Below are 20,207 nucleotides of genomic sequence, written 5' to 3' on the forward strand. Positions count from 1 at the left end.
TTTTATAAGTTGTATAAATCACACCATAAAAATAAATTAAGAGACAAGAGCCTAGTCTGAAGACAACAGAGAAAAAAAAGCTGGGGATATGGATTATGGAATACCTGGAGAGAATACAGTCAGTGCTGACTATAACTGGGCTACGTAGTCACATGATTCCAAAATAGAATCATAGAATGGTTTGGGTTGGAAGGGACCTTAAACTTCATCTGGTTCCACCCCCCTGCCATAGGTAGGGGCACCCTCCACTATCCCACATTGCTCCAAGCCCTGTCCAACCTGGCCTTGGACACTCCCAGGGATGGGGCAGCCACAGCTTCTCTGGCCAACATGTGCCAGGGCCTCCCCACCCTCACAATGGAGATTTTCTTCTGTAAATCTAATCTGAATTTCCCCCCTTTCAATTTGAAAGCATTCCCTCTTGTTCTGTCATTACAGCTCCTGATGAAGAGTCCCACTCCAGTTCCCTGCAGCCCCTTCAGGTACTGGAAGGTGCTCTGAGGTCTCCACACAACCTCCTCTTTTCCAAGCTGAACAGCCTCAACTTTCTCAACTTGTCAAGTCTAAACCAATCAATTAAGGCTCTGGAGCTTAAAAAAGAATTCCACAGATGCTGAAGTGTCTACACCATGGGCAAGTCAAGTATTTTTAATTTCTCTGCTCAGATTCACAGTGAAGAGAGGGGGAAAAATTCCTGCTGCAGAAAGTCAAGTAGATGTGTCATGTTTTGGAAGATAAGAGCAGACCAGCATGAAAGTGCTGAGAAACCCAAGCCCCCAACAGTCCCAAGCTCACGAACTCCACATGCAACACTTTGCTAACACATTGACTCATACATTTGGATGCAGGTCCTTCCCAGCATATGGTCTGAAATGGGTCTCTCCTGTAAATTTCATGGAGTTATTTTCTTTATGGCTTTATTCTTCCAAAGCCCAGTAAAAATGCCTGTTCTGTTTATTCTGGCTATTTAGCCGAGCAATTATGTAATGCTCATGAAACAGAAGCAGCACATAATTTTTATGCTTCATAATATCTCTCCTCTGGAAAAAGCTGGCCACTTAGAGGAATTTTCTTCTCCCAGGATGCTTTTTTGGTGATGGCTTTTTGGCAAAACCAAACTGCTGCAGCCTGGAGGGAGTCATTTTGTAACTGATTGACTATTCTGTTTTTGCTTAGGAGCATGCATAGCTTCCATTGCTTCTCTCTTCTGTTTCCCCTTTCTTCTTCCTGAGGTAAATAAGAGATAAATGTCTAATTTTGGCGTTTAAAGCTGCCATATTTCAGGACGGTTTGGTTGGTTGGTTTGGTTGGTTTTTTCTTCATGGGCGTTCTCCTTTTCAAGAGATAATTGAAGAGACTACAAGTGAAAAAAGAAAAGAAAATAATTTTGTGAGAGTTTAGCATTTAGAGGTGTGGAAAGTTCATGGAAATTTTCTATTTCCTGGGTTACCATTCAGATATGTTTCCACCATACAGCTGTGCTTACCATATCATGATGATTTTGTTTAAAAACCATGGATGTCTCAGTTTGGAGACAACTTTCAGGAGTAAACACCCTGGAATGAGCATTTCCTCTAAAGAGAAGGGGCTTCAATAACTCCCTTTTCTTCTGCCAATGAGAAAAATTGATACCAGCAGGTGAAAGTGAAAAAAAAAAGAGAACTGTTTATTAACAAAAAAATAAAGCGGGAGGGTGCCTACAAGGCACAGAAAAGGATTGAATGAATGCTAGATATGAATTCCTAGAAACTTAACCTACACACACACACACAACCACCCACAGCACAACAAAAAAATCTCAAAAACGCCTGCGGAAGAAAAATACACGGGCTGACCTCCTGGCCCAGAAAACAGAATGGTCACTGGTTCCTTTTGTCTCCGGCAAGGGGAAGAGGATGTTATAAATGAAGTCTGTAATTCATGCTGTTATGTATGAGAAAATGAACTGTAATGAAACTATACAGAGCCAGAGTTTCAACCCCCCCCCACCCCCACCCCACCAGCCTGGCTGAGAGGAAAATTTTACAACACTGGAGCAGTTGAAAAGGAAGTTCTTTCAGCACAGAAGTAATCAATAGATGAGTATTCCACCCCAGGTGGGGTTGGATTTTATCACCGGGACATTAACACTATGATGACTTGATCACTATCTTCTGATATCTACATCTCAGCTGATAAGGAATTGGACATTCCGGGAACTCCGTTGAGGGTTCCAGGAATCGAAGACAGACAAATTCATCACCGAAGCTGGATGATTCATCAGACCCAGGAAATGCTTTGTGCAGTCCAACTTCGGGACAAGAAAACATCATGAATATGCTAAATTGCAAGAAGAATAGAATTAATTCGGACTCTGCCCAAGAACTGTATAAGAAGGAACCAGCCGAAGCAGCATTTGTGAACTTGGGAGGTCTGATGCGATAGAGATCAGATCTATGCGTGTTCACCCAGCTCCAACCCCAGGCTCGGAGCTGCTTTTCTCAATCGTGCCTTTTGAGACCGATATTTCGGCCGCATAATAAATTTTATTTCTTTATTAGTTCTGATTGGGCTATCTCGTTTATCTCAAGGAGTTCACAGAGCAGCATGGAGCAGAGCATGTGGGAAACCTCTGGCGTTGGTTTTCCTCCTCACAGAAGGCGAAACTGGTGGATTTTGATGGATTTCGCTGGCTCAGTCTTTCCCAGGGGGTTTGGAGGCTCCCCGGTTCTCTGGCAGGCTCCCCGGGCCAGAGAGAAGGAAAAAACAACAAAACACTGCTGAGAGGATTTGCCGTTGAAAAGCCTCCAGGCCAGCGGAAGGGAAAAAAAACACCAAAAAAAAAAACCAACCCCAGAAGCTTCTTGCCTAAATTGGCGAAAATTAACCGAGCAAAGGCAACGAAGTAACAATCCGTGTAGCTGTGGATGGAACCGAACCGCGCAGGAGCCATGGGCTCCCTGCCCCCCCCCCATGCCGGGCCCATCCTAAAGCTCCAGCAGCCACTTCTGGGCACAAAGCAGACAGGGAATTAAGTACTGTCATAAAATCACCCCAAGGCAGTGGGACGCTAATAGAGGGATCCAATCCCAGACTTCTCTCTCATTTTCATGTAGACCCACAGCAGTTCCATTGAAGCCAAAGAATTAGTTGAAAGGAAAGAGACAAAGGAAAATTGAGAGAGTTTTTGGTGAGAAAAGTTTTACATCTGAATTTTAAGAAAATATAAATTAAGTGGAGGAAACAGGTGGAAAATTCTGATTATTAGGCTTGTATATGGAAAACAGACATGGATAAAGACAACGCCTTTATTTGAATGAGTATTGTGGTTACAGGGATAAATATTTATAGGAAAGGTGTGAATTATTTATATGTGTTCCAAGACAGCAGAGTATAATAGCAGCCTTCCCCTGGATTTGTTACCCTGCAAGCTGGGGATTGCATGCATGGTGATACGGTATCTGATATTAGAGGATTTGTGTTTGACATGAGGAGATTGCAGTGGAGGGAGGGAGAAGCCCCATGTTTGAGTTTGTATTTGAAATTTGTGCAAAGGCCAACAAAAGCTCACAGCTCTGAGTAAAGAACATTCAGGGCCACATAAATCATCCATCTTATGTTATTATGCCACAGTGGCAAATTATGCTGGGTTTGTCTCTGCAGTTAGTGCAACAGATGGCAAAGATTTGCACAACCAGTTAAAATTCTTGGCAAAGCACATTTTTTAAATTTGTAGCTGAAGAGTTGTTTGGGATACACTGGAATATTTGTACCAAATGGGGGGGAAAAAAGCCTAACTTTTTTTATAGTCTCTCTTCCACTTAAAAAAATATAATTTTACACATTTGCCTAACAAGCAGCGCTGTTACACCAGCAGGTCCCATTCATGTTTGCACTGTGGTGGAGAAAACTGCCAGCCTCAAATTATCCAGGAAGCTGTTTTGAAAGGGGAAATGCAGAGCAGGGAGAAATTACCCCTCTTAGGGCTATTCAGGAAATTGGTAATAATACAGGCACATTGTATTTGGCTGCACAGAACAGGCTCACTCTGCTCCTTATTTGCAGATTGATGGTTCCCAAATCTGCCACTCTGGGCCCAGCAGGTGTAAAGGAAAGTTAGACCATATTCCTGAAAGTGGATTCACAAGGGGAATAGTGCGGAGAGGTCTACTCAAACCAAAAACTGGTCTATAGGGTTGCTTCTCATCTTTAATTCATTATTGTGTTACAGTCATACTCTATACTACAAAGGCTGCAATTATGTTGCAGTTCAGGTAAAAATTACAATGCATTTTCAGTGCATTTTAATACATAATTATCTGTTAGTTAATAAACCTGAACAGTTACCTGTTTAGAGGCCTTTTTACTCCAAAGGAATAATTCTGAATACAGGTACCAGCAAAAGCCAGGTATTACAACAAAACTGTACTCTCCCCCATTCATTCTCTGTTATTCAGTGGGGGAACTGGGGCTAATTTTGAAGTCAGTGCAAATCCCTGTTTAACAGCAGTGCAGTTTCCCAGTGATGTTCCAGGGCTTTTTGCTTTGCTGGTTGATTCCTGCACTGACTCACATGTGCAGAGTTGTGTGGGACGTGGGTTTGGTCCTGCTCTAATCTGCTGTTTCTTGAGCAGGTTTTGCAGTGAGAACTGTGCTGAGCAGCACATCCAAAAATGGTGTGGAAAGTAATTTTCAGTGCCACAGGTGCCCTAACATGCCCATATTCAATGCCATGGCTGAGGGCACTGTGGACCCAAACAGGAGAAGCTGGCATGAGGCTCACACAGGTGGTCTCACCAGACATTGAACAGACTCATAGAATCATTGTGGCCAGAAAATAATAGAATTGCAGAATCATTAAGGCTGGGAAAGAATAGAATCATGGAATCATTACAGTTGGAAAAGACCTTCAAGATCATCAAGCCCAACCTTTGACCCAATCCAACCAGCACCCACTAAACCACATGGCAAAGGGTTGCACATCACACAGGCTGTTCTCATTTCCTTCCACTGTCAAAAAGAATCAGCCAAAGGGCTGGGGAGGCTCATGCAGCCTTCTCCATGGCCAAGGCCTCACTTGTATGTGAGGTGCTTCCTCCCACTGGTGCCTCAGTCAGGCAACCCTGAAAGAACTGAGAGGACCTGAAAAGTCCCCTGAAACGCTTGAGCCGTGCAACAACATCCCAAGCCTGCCAAGGGCCTGGATTGGGGCAGCAGTGGGGCCAGCAGAACTATCAGCCCTTAGGAGGTTTCTCCAAGGAAGATTCTCCTTCATGCTCAGGGTCCTACCAGTGCCCCATGGTCATCCCCTGCTCGGCTGTGGATGAGCAGTGGGGGATGTGCCACAGAGACACTGTCACAAAAATATCAGAATACTTATTTTTTGGTGGAGAAAAAAATGGGCTATTACTCCTCTGAGGGCCATCAAACCTGGCTTCAAGCTAGGGCTACGTGGATAACTCATTTCTCTTTGATTTGGTTTTTATTTTGTCAGTAAAACACTGCACTGAGATAAAACACAACCCAGAGATAAAACAGATGATGTTTGTTCATTTCTATGAACTCACCCTCAGTAAGGACAGAGGCGAGCAGCCCAGCCTCACTCGAGAGAGGGATTTTTCAACACTTTTGATAAATTTTTTACAGAATTTCTCTCCCAGTTCTTCCACACGACTCCTGCATGCAAAGCAGCATTTCGAGCTTCACTGGATGGTGTGCTCTGTCCTGCTCTGTCCAATGAGCCAGCACATGCCTCTGCCCAAAGGGTAGGAAGTCCTTCCTGGCTCAGGCCTGGATTAGCTGAATTTAAGAACCCAATTCCCAATGAAGTCAATGTAACCTCTGTATCAAAAAGATTTTTGGGAGGCTGCATCTGCAGCACACTGCTGAGACAAAAGACAGAAGCTGCTGCCTCGTAACATGCTGAAATAAGAGGCAAAATTATTTTTTTTAATATCGTAAATAATTAATTCCAGATTATGTGACTCCATAATCACACAGAGAATTTTCCTGCTTAATATCCCTCCTTCTCACAGAGTCTCCATGAGGGCAGACTGGATGTTTTAACCTTCAGTGGCAGCTGACCATTCTTCCTGGATTTACGTGGTGCTATGCTATTTGCAACTTTTATATTTTTGGCTGTAATAAATGTTGAGCCTTAACTTCCCTTCGCAGATAAGCTGTAGGTGGAAAAAACACTTGCTAATATTTTACTCATTTTGTTTATTGGAACAGCCCTGGATATTTGTTCAGCCTTGTGGATTTCTACTTAATACTTTCCACAACTTTAAACCACTTCTCAGCATTGCTTCTCAGACAAAAGAATTAAGTTTTGGGTTTCCTCAATCATCTATTTGGTTACAAACCAGTGATTTCCATGCTCCTGGTACCACTTTTTAGGTTTATAACATATTCCTTGGAATTTCATCTGACATATTTATTTCAGTGAGTAGCTGTGGCCTTATATAGCCTTGTACTAAATATGCAAATACTTTCCAGCCATATTCTGCAATATAATTTAGTAGAAAAAAAAAAGTATTTTTTAATCTCAACTAGAATTTTATATTCACTTTTAGCAATGAATTAACATGATACTTTTCCTACTATCTAGCTGCAAAATGAAACATTTCACCTTTGCAGTAGAAAATATTCAAAATAATAATTCAGAGTAATGGAAAATAAAATAATTTTAGGCTGGTTACAAGAATCCCTAAAGCTTTCTGGGGCAAATGTGCAACTGGAATTTTCCTCTTTCAGCTGAGAGTTTAAAAACTCTCTGTTGTTTGTATCACAGGATCTCCCAGTGAACTGCCCTCAACAAAAATCCAGCTGCAAAAGGCAGAACAGACACTGCTCATTTTCCTCTTCTTCACTTTAACTGTAAGGCTTCTTTTTTTGGTTGTTATTGCCAGAAGCTGGAATAATTTGATTTGATGGCATCACAGGAGTTTCTCAGGTTCATATGGAATCATCTGGGTCTAATATGATCCAGCTCAATTTCCAAGAAAAAAATCTGATCTTCAGACTTTTCTTGTTCCATTTTTATCACCAGCTGGCTGTGTAAGGCATTTTTCAGCAACCTGGCCCGTTTTTCCCCTTACCTGATAAAGGAACATCTTGACATGTTCACAAGAACAAGTAGGGGGAGATTAAAAATACCACAAAATGCAAAAACTTACTCAGCTGGATGATGTTTTTCCAGTATTGTCATGAACTTCTTTATTCACAGCTGATTTCTCTAAGGATATGTATTCCAGTTAATCTGAGATCTTGCCCAAATGTTCAGTGCTGTAATCGAGGTTTCTGTTAGGGACCGGGGAAAACAAACAAACAAAAAGAAATGTATGCAAAGCAGTTACCTAAATGAGCAGATATTCTGTGACAACACCACTTCTTTGTGATAAAGTAATTTTAGAAAGAAACTATTAAAACTGCATTCTTGTGCAATTCAAGAGATGGAACTGAAAATAGTTCTCTTATAGGGTCGGCTTCTCTAAATTTGTATTAGTGCTTAAATTGGTCTGATTTTTGGTTGGAAAAGTGGGACATTCTTCCTGTTTTCTGGTTTTTTAACTTTAAAAAGCTGAAAACCATCCTTCTTTCGAGCAACTCATTAAAAAGGTGACAGAAACAAATCATTGTTTTTCTTCGGAATGAGTCAGTTGAGAGAGAAGGACTAAAAAGAAATCCTCAACCCTCTTATCTGCCATAAGGGGGTAACAAGGTCAAATTAACAACATGACACAGGAGGCCCTGGGGAATTAATTCAGGTCAGCACATGTATGACTCCTGGAGATAAAGAGGGCTGAGAAGGATGCAGGGCCACAGCTTTCCCAAAAAAATGAAAGCTTTGGGGGTTGGGAGGTGGCTGCTCTGTTGCCTATCAAAGGTTTCTTTGATGGGCTTCCTTTTAGGAAAAAAGATGCTGCCAGACCACTGGTTTCTTGTGCGGCCTTAATGACTCTGTTTAATTCTCCTGGTAAGCGCTTGAAATGTGAAACTGGGATGGAAAAGAAAGGGAGATAGGTGAACAAGATCAATGACTTTTAATTTTCTCTGATGTGTCTTTGGATAAAAAAATAAATTTCCTGGAATGGAATTTGTTAAAATAGAAATTGATAGTGCTATTTTTCATCCTGTGAGACTTTATTTACTACAAGAGTAGAAAATCTATTTCTTCCTATAATGGCAAGAGTTCCATTTTTAGCCTTTTTTCCTAAAGGACCAATACTTGTCTCTTCCTTCATCCCCCACTCCTCTCCTCCATGATTTGAGTGCATTGAGTGAGTCCAGCCCAGCCGGCAGAAGGGTCTCAGAGGCAATCAACTGCTGGGGATGTCACAGGAGGAGGTGGCTGGGTGAAGTCACTGAGAGCACTCTTTTGAGGAAGGGGCTTTTAGGAGAGCTCTGACCCTTTTCTACTGTCAAATAACCAGCACAGACAGAGGTGTTAGGAAGAATTCAGCTGCAGAGAGAGCCTGCAATTGGATCTGGCTTCTTCTCAGCCCTCAGGACAGGCACCCACAAGGTGCAGAGCCAGAGCTCTCCAGCCATCTCCCACTGCTTGAGGGCAGCCCCTGTGCTCTGTAGCCAGGGCTGTGCAGGTAGTTTGTGTTTTCACAGTTGTTCAATCTTCTTGCTGTCCCTTTCTGTCAGCTTTGTTTTGGGCAGGTTGCTAACAAAAATTCCAAGCAGGATTTTAAGAGAGAGCAGGATTTTAAAAGCGGATGTTGACAAGAGAGGAAGCATCCAATTGTTGCAGTGGAATAGAGGGAGGCTGGCTTAAAGAGGAGAAACTCCATTGGGTCTGAGCAATTGATTTCCTGGCTCACAGGTGGCCTCCTCAACTCCTCAAAATAGTCTCGTGATCCTTTGACAGTGTTTCCTACAACAGAAAATTTGCCAAGAGCACCAAGAGCCTCATTAGGCAGGGTTTTTGGTCAGCCAGGGTTGAATTTGGGAGTGTTCAGGACTTCCTGGCAGGAATTGCTCTGTTCTCCTGTCCTGGCAGTAGGGAAAGGGGAACGAGAATAGCTTTGCTCCCCACTGCAGTAGCATGAAATTAATACCACTCACTGCCCTGCTCTCCACTGCATGGAAGCTGAAGCGGCTGAATCCCTCCAGCCAGAGATGGATAAAAAGCTGGAAAACCTTGTCCAGTTATTCCCCAAGCTAAAAAGGAAATAAGTCTGTTGTAAATGGGTAAAATTCTCCAAGATGAGTGCCCAGGAAGGAATAAACTAATAAAAGTGTCTACCCTGAAGAAGAATACTTATAACTTCTGAGGCTGAAGTGCTTTTCATGCTTTAAAGGATGGGGCATTTTGAACAACACTTAAGCTAAATTGTCTGGTTTATAATATGAGATGGTAAATCCCATCCTCCTCACAAATTAAGTCCATGCCCTGAAATATGTGAAGTAGTTAGCTTTTGAGTTGGGTCTTGTTAGGTCAATAATCAAATAATATCTTCATATCTTTTTTTCATGTTTCAGAATAATTATGCTTATAGGTATAAATATTAATTTCTGCTCAATATGTATGCGCTTTGGAATCCCGAGGTGTGAATAACATTATCTAATTGCAGAAGCTATAATATTAATTAAATTCTGTCAGATAATTTTTAACTGGGTGTATTACGAGTCAGATATGTGCCAGCAGGAGGGTTTTCTGCAGAGCTGTGTAATGCTCTTCGAAGTTTCCCTCTGGCCAGGAGGATATCACAATGTACAGCTGCTGGCATAACGGAAGAGAAATAGAAAAGGGCTTTGTGAGGCCAGAAAGGCTTTATAATTACTGTACCAGATATGTTCCGTGTAGTTAATTCTACTTCCCTAGCAACCTGATTAGTATCTTAAAAGCAGTAATTTTCAAAATCATTACAAGTTGACCAACACTGAGATAATAATGTTTATGTTATGATAAATGGGTGCTGTTCTAAAAATGATGTAAAGTGTATTTTGCTTCTTTCTGTCATTACCCAAAATCTCCAGAAAATTTGTACACTGTGGAGAACAGCAAGGAGAACAGTGGACATGACTGTGTGCACCCATTTGCTTCTTAGCAACAGATTAACATGCTAAAGTCAGTTTTGGGAGGGTTTCCTGAAATCATAGGAAATAAAACCTACAGGCTTTACCTACAGGAAAGAGCCACCCCAGCCAGAGTCAGTTCAGTGTGTTGCCACTCTCTGATATTTGACTTATATTGCTGTGCCACTTCCTTTGTATTTATAGAAATATACAACTTAATCATTTGCTAATGAGCAATGCATCTACATAATTAATAGCCCCAGTGTGTGTTTTGTCTCTCTCTTTTCTGAGTCCAGCTTCCCGCATAGAAAAATTTCATGGAGGGATCATACAAATGCAGGCACTTCATAACCTCTGGTTTTGAACTTCTGAGGTTCTTGTCTGAAGCTCCATGGGATCCTCCCCAAACAGAACTCCCAATATGTTCATCCTGGCTGAGTGTTTTAACTCTCAGAACAGCCAGAAGGTGTCTGTGACTTGGTAAACACAGCACAGGCCAGGCAGCACATCCCAATCCCACACCACTCCCTGTCTGCTCTGTGCTTGGCAGTCATGCCCACATTTGTTACAGCTGATTCATCTTTAAGTGAGATTCATTGATACATCATTTATCTGCTTTTTCTGCTGGAAGAAACATTAAAGAAAAAAGAGATTCCTGTGCCATATGTAACCCAGAAATAGATTAGTTTAAGACAAGAGTTTTAAGGAGAACATCTGCTAGCCTAGCTTGGTTTTTTTTTTCCTTTCTTAAATATGCAAACAACAATGGTTACCTGATTTCAAATCGAGATGCATCATGAGTACCAGGCTGTTCATCCATTCGGACCAGCAGTCACTGTTTAACTCTCTTATTCTGGTCACAAAAGGCTTTGATTTTTTCTTCCCATGAATTTTTTTGCTCAACTCTGTAGTTGCCATACCTGAGTTTTGTCCCCTTTTTACTGTTTGCTGTTTGTGTGTGGTGGCATCCAGCTGGTTAATTGAGCCAGGTCACAGTGTTTCTGATTTCTGACTAAATGCCCCGAACTTTTTAAACAAGGAGTTAGCGGTTAACTAGCAAACATTCTGGCTCCCCCAGGAATATCTTTGTTTGCATGAGAATATATTCATACAGGAACAGCCACTCCCCAACCATTTGTGCAAACAAAACATGTTTTCTTGAATATTCATGAACAACACGGGGCACAAACACGGCTGAACCAAACAGCTGCTCAGAATTCATTAACCCGTTCTGTAAACAGAGTTTGGCAGCATTTGACCAGCTCTAGGTACTGCTGTCTGACAGGAGCACAAACAAGCTGAAATGTTGACAGTAGTAACAGCAGATTAAAAAGTAAAAGTAATCAACGATGCATTTACATGCCCACTACATCTTACTGTGTGTAAAGGCCAATGATGATTATGAGCCTAATTCCACTTTTTTTGCCTCTTCGATGATGAAAAGCACTAACAAAATAACACATCTCATTGGGAGCCTTTTTTCAGGCTACTTTGGCTGTTTCATCTCTTCAAGTATTTCCTTCATTATCTTATTTCCATCCTGCAGTCTTGATTGCTGGAATAAATTTGTTGCTTGAAAATGGTTCCTTTATTAAATATTCTGCTTGATTTCTTGGTCTTTTTCCACCACTGGTGTCTGTTGTTTCCAGCAATGAGCAGAATGGTGTCCCAGGACTGGAAGTGGAACAAAAAGCACCTTTTTTAGTTTGTGCTGTCTCATCTGTCTTTTGTTCAGCTGCCCAGGATGGTGCTGCTCTGCTCAGAAATGCCAGTATTTCAGCTGGAGAGAAGCAGAATGTGGCTCTTTAACAATGAGCAAAACTTTCCAGGTTGGTGAAGAAAGTGGCAAGGAAAAACAAGTCTATGAGGGCTGTGGTGATTAAAAAGGCAGACAAGTTTTGAAGCGTAAACTGGAAACTATCCTCAATTAATTCTTGAACTGCTGACTTCCTAAACCAATTTAGTCATTCATCCATGAAGCTAAAAGGAGTTAGTTGCTGTTTATGTCTAGGAGAGTTGTGGAAGCTCCTTTTTGTTGGGTTTGTTTTGTTTTGCTTGAATCTGCATGTAATCACTTTGCCTGCTATGGTTTTTTTGTGTGCAAAAGTGCAAATTAAAAGTGTTTTCTGTGATTTCTGGAACTGTAAGTGAAAATCTCCGAGAGAGAAATTAAATTCATTGCCCTAAATTGAGCAGGTCCTAATTTCTCTGGTATTGTACAAACAGAAATAAAATGCAGTGTTGTTACCTGTGGGGTGTGACATGATTCAATTGGTGTGATGCTGACCTAATAATGGCAAGGTCTGTATTTTAATAATTGCACCACAACCAATTTGCTGTGTTGGCTTGTGCAAACTGTGGTTGCCCCATACACAAGAATAGGGAAAGAGAACTGTAATTAATTTTTTTGGATTTACATGAAGCTAAATTAATCATATCATTATATGTATTTTCCAAAATAAGTGAAAGACAAGGCACTGCGTGAATCTCACTTGTGACCCTCTGGGGCTTTTTCCTCCCTTTCAATCATGTCATCTGTGCTAAACAGGAAAATTCTTGCTCCATCCTCACTGTCCACTTCCTATGGAGCACCCCCCCTTTTTTTGCTATTGCTCAGTTACCCTGTTATGATAGCAAGGCAGATGCAGGTACTAACAAGTTGGAGATTTGTACAAAATAATACAATTAAGTTGCCTCTGCTCGTTCAGTTTGCCACATTAAGTAAACATTCATGAGAATTATTCACAAGAAGGTGGAATACATTTGGGAAAAAAAAGTGCATATTTGCATAATGCAGTGAATTTTTCAGCTTTTGTGCCCTGCTGAATGTAGATGAGATATTCATTTAAGGAGTTTAAAATTCTGCATCCATTCTAACATCTGTTTATAATAAATAGCTGTGACTAGTTTGAAACAAGGAAGGTGATCTCCACAGCCCTTGGGCATTAACTGCTGCCAGCAGATACATTTTTAGCCTACCCTGTTTATACTGAAAGAAGATGTTTGCCATGGAAACCTACATGTTACAATAAACCATCACATTCCAAAGGGCAGGGAAGCTTTGCAGTGAGCACCAGGAATGTATCATCCAGTGCTTTTTTTCTAAAATTATCTCTTCTAAATAGGGTTTCTTAATATTTCTGATTGATTTGATGAGGATTGTTCTGATCACTCAGTTTGTGCGGAGAATGGGAACTCCCATCTACGAAGCATTAACTTCCTTTGAATCCTCTTTTCCCTCCAAATTCCAGATTTTTCTGTAAAGGAAAAGCCTGAAAAATATTTTGAAGTAGGTGGATCTGTTTCTCATGGACAGCAAAAATAGTTTTGCTTTTTATTTTGATTTCCCATGAGATGATGTATAATTGAATATTAAAAAATACAAAATCATTGAAATTTTCAATTTGAGAAATGTGGATGTGAGTTGTTTTGGATTTGCCCTTATGTTCTTTTTGCTCTCTTATTGAAAAAAAATCTAGTGAATTTCACATAATTCTCTTTCTTTCCCTTCCACTTCATGTAATGGAAAATCCAACTTCTGGAGGGCATGGGGTGCTTATCAAAAGAATATAATAAAGATTGAAACAATGGGAGCACATTTTTCTTCTTTTTCTTTCCCTCACTTCCCTCCCCACGGCTCATTTTTTGTCTGTAACTGTCTGAGCAAGTCAGTGTTTGGCAGATACCCTGGTGGGTCTCATGTTCTGGTGTCCTGTGGCCATTGCGCAGCCCCACAGCCTATTTTGGGAGCTGCGTAATGGACTCCCACGCTGGAATTCCATCCCCTCCTGCACCCAGATGACTTTTCCTGAGCTGCTTTGCCACAGGACACTCTGACAGGATGTGATGGTGCTGAGCTGAACAGTGTGCAGGAAACCTGCTTTGTGAGAGATGGAACAGGCTGAACCCAGCCGCTCTGAGATCACAGGAACCATGTGTGAGGCACAGACATCCACTGATTATTTCTTATACCCAATCCTCTTTCTGCTGGCTTACACCTCACTTTTGAAGTAGTTTCTTTCAAAAAGTATTTCAGTGCATGAAGGGGGTAAACAGGGCTTTGCTGCAGCCAAAACAGATGAATAAATTAAAGCCATAACTCTTACAGAAAGCAGGTTAATAACCAATGTGGCAGACACTGCTGATGTTAAACCTGCTTTGAAATCTGTTAAGTAGTTAAACTGGGATTTCACATTAAAAAAAAATGTTATTTACATTTGCACATGTTAGCCCAGCTTTTGTTAACAGCACTGGAAGATTAGATGTAAATGATCTGAGGCCAGTAATATAAATGCAATGGTCTGAAGACATTTCTCAAGGAGGTTATTTCAAGACTGGAGGAAAAAAAACCCATTCAAATTCCCAACCATGTTCCAATCATCCAAAGCATATTTCCAGATGCCAAAACAATCTCAGCCAGCAAAAGTGAAACTCATTTGCTCAAGCTTCCCATTTGCTGAGCTTGCCTAATAAGACACTTGAGACCTAAGTTTACATTTTTACAATGAAAATTAGATGGAATGATGCAAAGCCCTTCTTGATGTCTCTTCCCTTGATGTTTCTGCTTCTCTGATTTGGGGTGGTTTAACTACAACATCTGCATCTTCCTCAAACTCTGGACTGCAGTGCTGTTCTGATTACTTCTTGGGGGGGGGGGGGCAGTTGGAAATAATTCTGGGAAGTATTGGGATTTTAAGAGAATAATGGGTAATGTATGGAATCTATCATGTTGTTTTCCTGTTTCAAATCTTTGACCTGAGTTGGGTATGACAGATGTGGTTGGATTTGTTGTCTGTCCTTTAGGTTAAAACTTCTTCTTAGGCCTGGAGTCAGGTCTTGGATGAAGTATTTGATTTTAGGCATCTAAGAACTTGGGTTAGGAATTCAGTCCTCACCAGCAGCGTGGGATCCACACTGTGCCTGTGTGGACTCATGGACCTCTCCCAGATTGTGGAGGGGGTGTTTTTATTGCAGACAGGCTGATCAGCAGCTGAAAGGGAAGTAGGGTACAGCCTGTTCTCTGGGGATAATTGTGCCAGCAGTTACACTATTTTTCTCCAAAGCCTTATAAAAACATCAATTTATTCTCACAAAGGACAGTCAAGATGAGTGGGGCCTTGGGTCATATTTTGGCATGAAATCACTCTTATTTTAACTCTGGGCAACTTTTAGTGACTTTTCTTTCTCCTACCATGAAAAGCTCAAATAATCATACTTCTACTTAGAATTAGACTTGCTCTATTCTCTTTTGCCTGATCAGTGGCCACTTTCTAGATACCCAAAGAAGAGTTTCCATTCTGAAAACAGGTTAGATTTTCTGCAGTATTTCCTGCATTTTAAGGCAAACCAGAAGCTTGACCACTTTTGAACCACACACCAGATTCTTCAATCACGACCAATCTCAAGCAAAAAACAGTACAAACCTAATTTTGCTTTCAATGGGAACAGTAAGGAAAAAAGGATTATTTTACTAAATATAATTCAAATAATAGACATCTTCTGCAAGTGATAATTGAATGTGCTATTAGGAATGCAAATTAAAATGGAGAAATAAGAAAAGATTTTAAAAAGTTAAAATAAGCAAATATTAAAATTAAAAGAGCCAATTGAGGTCCTTATAATCTGGTTTTGAAAGGTTTTCATCAATCAGGCTCTATTGGGCTTCACTGAGAGCCCTGGTCCCCCAGTACTACTGATAATCAAACCACTACTGCTTTTAACTTTTAAGCAACTATCAGATGTTTTTTGGCTGGATCAGATTAAAGTGAAAGAAACCCCGAAGGAATTTGCCTCTCACTGATTTTAGCTTCATTTGAAAAATCTTAGTCTCTTTGTTTACTCTAGCTTTAAATACCTTAAGTCACATCTTCTATTTGCTTTTCTTAAGGTGAAAATTGATATTTGAAGCACCTCAACAAATTAAAATTTCTTATGTGTGAATTTCTGAGGTTTTTAGACTACACTTTTGTTTCTTTTTTTCTCTCTTTTTTTTAGTGCACTTTCATTATCATTGCACCTTTTTCCATTTTGGGGGCTAGGTTGGATTATAGCCCCACTCTATCACTTAAAAAGAGTTTTAAAACCAGAAGACACAGCACAGTTTTCAATAAATACCTTCATTAAAATCCTGAAATGAAAGTTCCTCACGTAATTTATGAGGCCTTTGAATAGCATCAGATGAATATCCCAGTGATTGATTCTGGTCACAATCCACATATTAAAGAGTTTTTCAGCACTCTGGAAGTCGTGCAGCCTTTCACAGGGGCTTTGTGCATGCCTGTTCCCTGAGAGGTTCATAAAGTCAGGCCTTTGGGAGCATGGCTGGCCTGAATACCAAGGAGTAGACCACAAAAAATGTGACTGTTTGGGTCAAATTGATTTTGTATTGTACCAGTGTGAATCTGGCTTCAAAAAGGATAGAGGCAAAATAGAGGCATTCTGTCCAAAATTTATTGGAAACACATCTCAAGCCAAATCACAGATCACGTGTCCCTGTCTGAAAACCCAAAGCTGTGTCACTAAACTGGTGTCTGTGCCATGTCCATCAGTCAGTTCCCTAAAAACCAGACTGCCACAGATGGATGCCCATTCCTATAAAGCTCCTTTTTGTTATAGCTCTTGTTTTACCCAAAGTGGTAAAACCTCACTTTGTTAGAGGAAATTTTCTGGAAAGAGGGGATCACTGATCCCCAATGGTTTCAGAGAAAAAGAGCTTGGGATTTTCAACAACTAATACAAATGTTAGTGCCTGGCTCCCAGCCTTGGGCATCATGCTTACTTTGGACTTTTGAAAATGTCAGTCCCAATACGTTTATGCTTCTTCTTTTCCTGTTTGTCAAACTGAAAGTATTTCCACCTTTTAATTGTCAAGATGAGCTCAATCAGATAAATACATGTGGAAATCCTTATTTACTGGACTCTAACTGTATAATGCATCCATAATGTTTTAACAGTTAACATAAAACATAATGGTCACTCAGCTATTTTCGGAAAGCAATGCATTACAGGAGGGTTGTCCATTTGATTAAATTGAAACATGGTTTAAACATTCATTTGCTGCTGGCTAGAAGGCAGAGCAGCTGGTGTGGAGCATTTTGACATTATCCTTCCATGGCTGCTGCAAAGCTCCTGCTGACATTAAACCTCTTGATGCTCAGCAGAGATGTCACCACCAGCACTGGTCAAATACCAGGTGACTCCTGGTGTAATTCCATACCAAACTGGGTGGGTGGAACTAAAGCAGTTGGAAAACTAGAGACACCATTAAATGGCAAGGTGGCCTATCCTGCAAAGTAGAGAAATGTCTCTCTGAAATGAGGCTTGAGTCAAGCTCAGTGAGCTTGTAGAAACTGAAAGGACTCCAGTTTAGGCTTTCTGGGATGTGCTGCTGCAGCTGGTGGACATTTGCAGTGGCATGTAGGAGGTGTCAGCAGAAGTGTCCTGCTAAAAAGTCTCCCTGGCAGGACTACGCTTGGAATGACTCCTTCAGGAAAATGGGGAATAGGTTCCCCTGACAGGAACCCACCAGCAGATGTCTGTTGCTCAGTGAGTTGCTGCCTTATGGTCCTTTTATAGTTGGCACTTGGAAGAAGAGATTCACCTGACTTATCTTCAGTGTTTACTGAAAGATGAGGTAAATCTTGACCTAGAAATGCTCTGTCTTTACTTTGACTGGATGGGGCTGGGGACTATTTCCAGTCTTACCATCCAGCTTCAATCAGTTATTTATATTTCAACACTATGAAAAGGTATGGGGAAATTTTAATTTCTACAGCACAGGCCAAAGTAATGTTTCTATAAATAAGTGGACATCAAGGGAAAGCAAATTACATAGTGAGAGAAACATCATTCTGACTTTCTTCTTTCTTTGATTTGCTGTGACCGTGAGTTAGACTGGAGGGTCCCATAGCTCTCGGAGTCTGGGACTGGGTTCTTACTAGAGCAAAATCCCTGGGAATTGTTTGCCTGGCTCAGGAGAACAGAATATAACTTGCCTGCATAAGCAAAGAAAGAAATTATAACTCATTTGAAATCCTGACACTCAGTGGTGTTTCTCTATGTGGCAGCTGAAATAAGTGGAGGGATCATTAAGCCCCTGCCATGGTGTTGCCATACACAGATCTCTGATTTCTGCCACTTGTATCTCTTGTCACCATTCAAACCCTGAGGTGATTTCTTAGAGGACACTGTTCTTTAGCAGAAATAGCAAGAGCACCCCATGGCCTGGGTGCTTGTGGTGCTGCTCCTGGGCACTCCCCTGGGTGTGACTGAGCAGTTGTTTCTGGACCTGTTGCTATTTCTATGCTAAGAAGGAATCTGAGGTTCCAAGACAGATAATCAGATCTATGTTCAGTTTGGTGTGTTTCATGCCAAAGGAGAAGAAAGGGGATATAAATTCATTTTCTGTTCTGCCCACTCTTCGCTGATGACACATAACTGACAACTTTCAAAAACTTTCTGACGTACAAATGCACACTCATATCTTTTCTGACTGTTCATCCATAGTGGATGATAGTAATGATATCTGAGCCCATTTTAAAACATGTCCTAAGCCATCTTTTTGTCTGTTTTATTTGCTCTTCTTCATTTTAATTTGCAATGAGTCTTGCAGATTCTCATTTTTCCTCCTTGGCACTTCAGTTGCAGTATTTATCAGCTCTAACTAAGTGGAAGCAATATACTGGGTAAAGAGATCCATGAGCTATATTGATCTCCTACTTCTTTCCCTGTCAGTCCTGGGGGATGATGACAAAATTGTAGCAAAATCAAATGGCAATTTACAATTGTCTTTTTAGAGCATCTCCACCTCAGTCTTGTCACATGTAAAATGTCAGTGACATTTTTAAGTGTCCTAAGTGCCAGCTTTGAAGTTCCTCCTTTGATTTACTTAAATTGAGCATCTCACAAGATGTTTGTATATCAAAAATAAAACCAGCATCAATCTTTCTTTTAAAAATCAGAATTGGAGTCTTCATGAACAGCATCACTGTTTCCTTAACACAGGTTAGATGAGAGGCAGCTGAAAGGAAACATATCCATGCAAAGGATCTCCATCAAGGACAGTAATTTTAAAAGCAATGGGCATTTGCTGTGAATGTCTTACAGGAAGCTAGAAAAACTGTAGAATTTCTCTATTAATCCATTGCTGACAACAAAGATCCCAACCACTGCTGCTGGTACCAAGAGTAGTTGCTCTGTGACACATCATCATTCCAGGAAATGAACAGAAAGAAAATAAGAGATATGACATCAAATTTTTCTGAAATCAGATTTCCTGGAAGCAACACTGCTTCCTTCAAAAGACAAGAGTTTCCCTGGAAATGAAAAGAGAGCACAGGAGAATGGTATGCATGATTTTTAATTTTTTTTTTTTTTCTTAGAAGCTAATGGCTCCCTTATAACTATGTACTTTCCCTGTGGCAGATAGTAAAAAATAATTTACTGATTTGACTACTCCTCCTGTAGTTCTTCTTTCCTTCCCATGAGATGGACCTGATCACCGCAGTGATTATACAGAGTTATTTATTTCCTTTAGAGAAAAAAAAAATTGAAATCTTACTAAGCATATTTCTCAGGGGTTTATTTTCCATGTTTCTCACTTTTTTTTGCTCAGACCCTTTTTATAGATCTGATTTTGTTGTGTTCCTGTGTCAGTCTGAAGCCTGTCATCTGCCACGGCAGCTGGCTAGTTGGTGGAGGCAGCAGATGGACCTGGGTGTGCTCCTGCCAAGGACTGGACGTGTGCACCAGGCTCTAGTGTGGCCCAACCAGCATGGAAAAACAGCTACCTGTGGGGGACTCCTGCATCTGTCCCAACAAGACCTGCCAGGAGTCCTGTGATTTGGAGCAGGGTTTGTGTCGGAGCTCTTTTAATGCACACAAAACCGGAGCAGTGATCCCTGAGCTTGGGGTGATTCACCCCAGCTTATGGTGCACAGAGCTGGGCTCAGAAAGGCACTAAAGGAGAGAGTGCTGAGGGAGCCAGGGCTGGTTTAGAGTGGTTCCAGAAATTCCTGGCTCTCTTACATGGTATGGGAATATGAAAATCCATTTGGATGAGTGGGGAGTTTCAGGAGATGTCCAGGGGAACAGGTGCAAAGGGAAGGTGCTTTATCAGCAGCTGGCACAGGAGGGAGGAAGCAGAGGATGCTGGATCCACTGGTGGGAAGCAGCTTCTCCAGTCACATTCCTGGCATTTT

At 41.0% G+C, this 20,207-nt stretch overlaps 1 long non-coding RNA gene across 1 annotated transcript; it reads right to left on the reverse strand.

Annotated features, from left to right (window-relative positions):
• Positions 1 to 619: 619 nt before the first annotated feature.
• On the reverse strand, positions 620 to 11,088 carry LOC104694274. Its single transcript, XR_752707.3, has 3 exons — positions 10,782 to 11,088; positions 7,158 to 7,281; positions 620 to 1,357 (listed from the first exon to the last, which is right to left on the reverse strand). It is a non-coding gene; the product is annotated as an uncharacterized LOC104694274 (long non-coding RNA).
• Positions 11,089 to 20,207: the final 9,119 nt, after the last annotated feature.

This window comes from Corvus cornix, chromosome 18 (genome assembly GCF_000738735.6).
Source record: "Corvus cornix cornix isolate S_Up_H32 chromosome 18, ASM73873v5, whole genome shotgun sequence".
In the NCBI taxonomy this organism is placed as follows: Eukaryota; Metazoa; Chordata; class Aves; order Passeriformes; family Corvidae; genus Corvus; species Corvus cornix.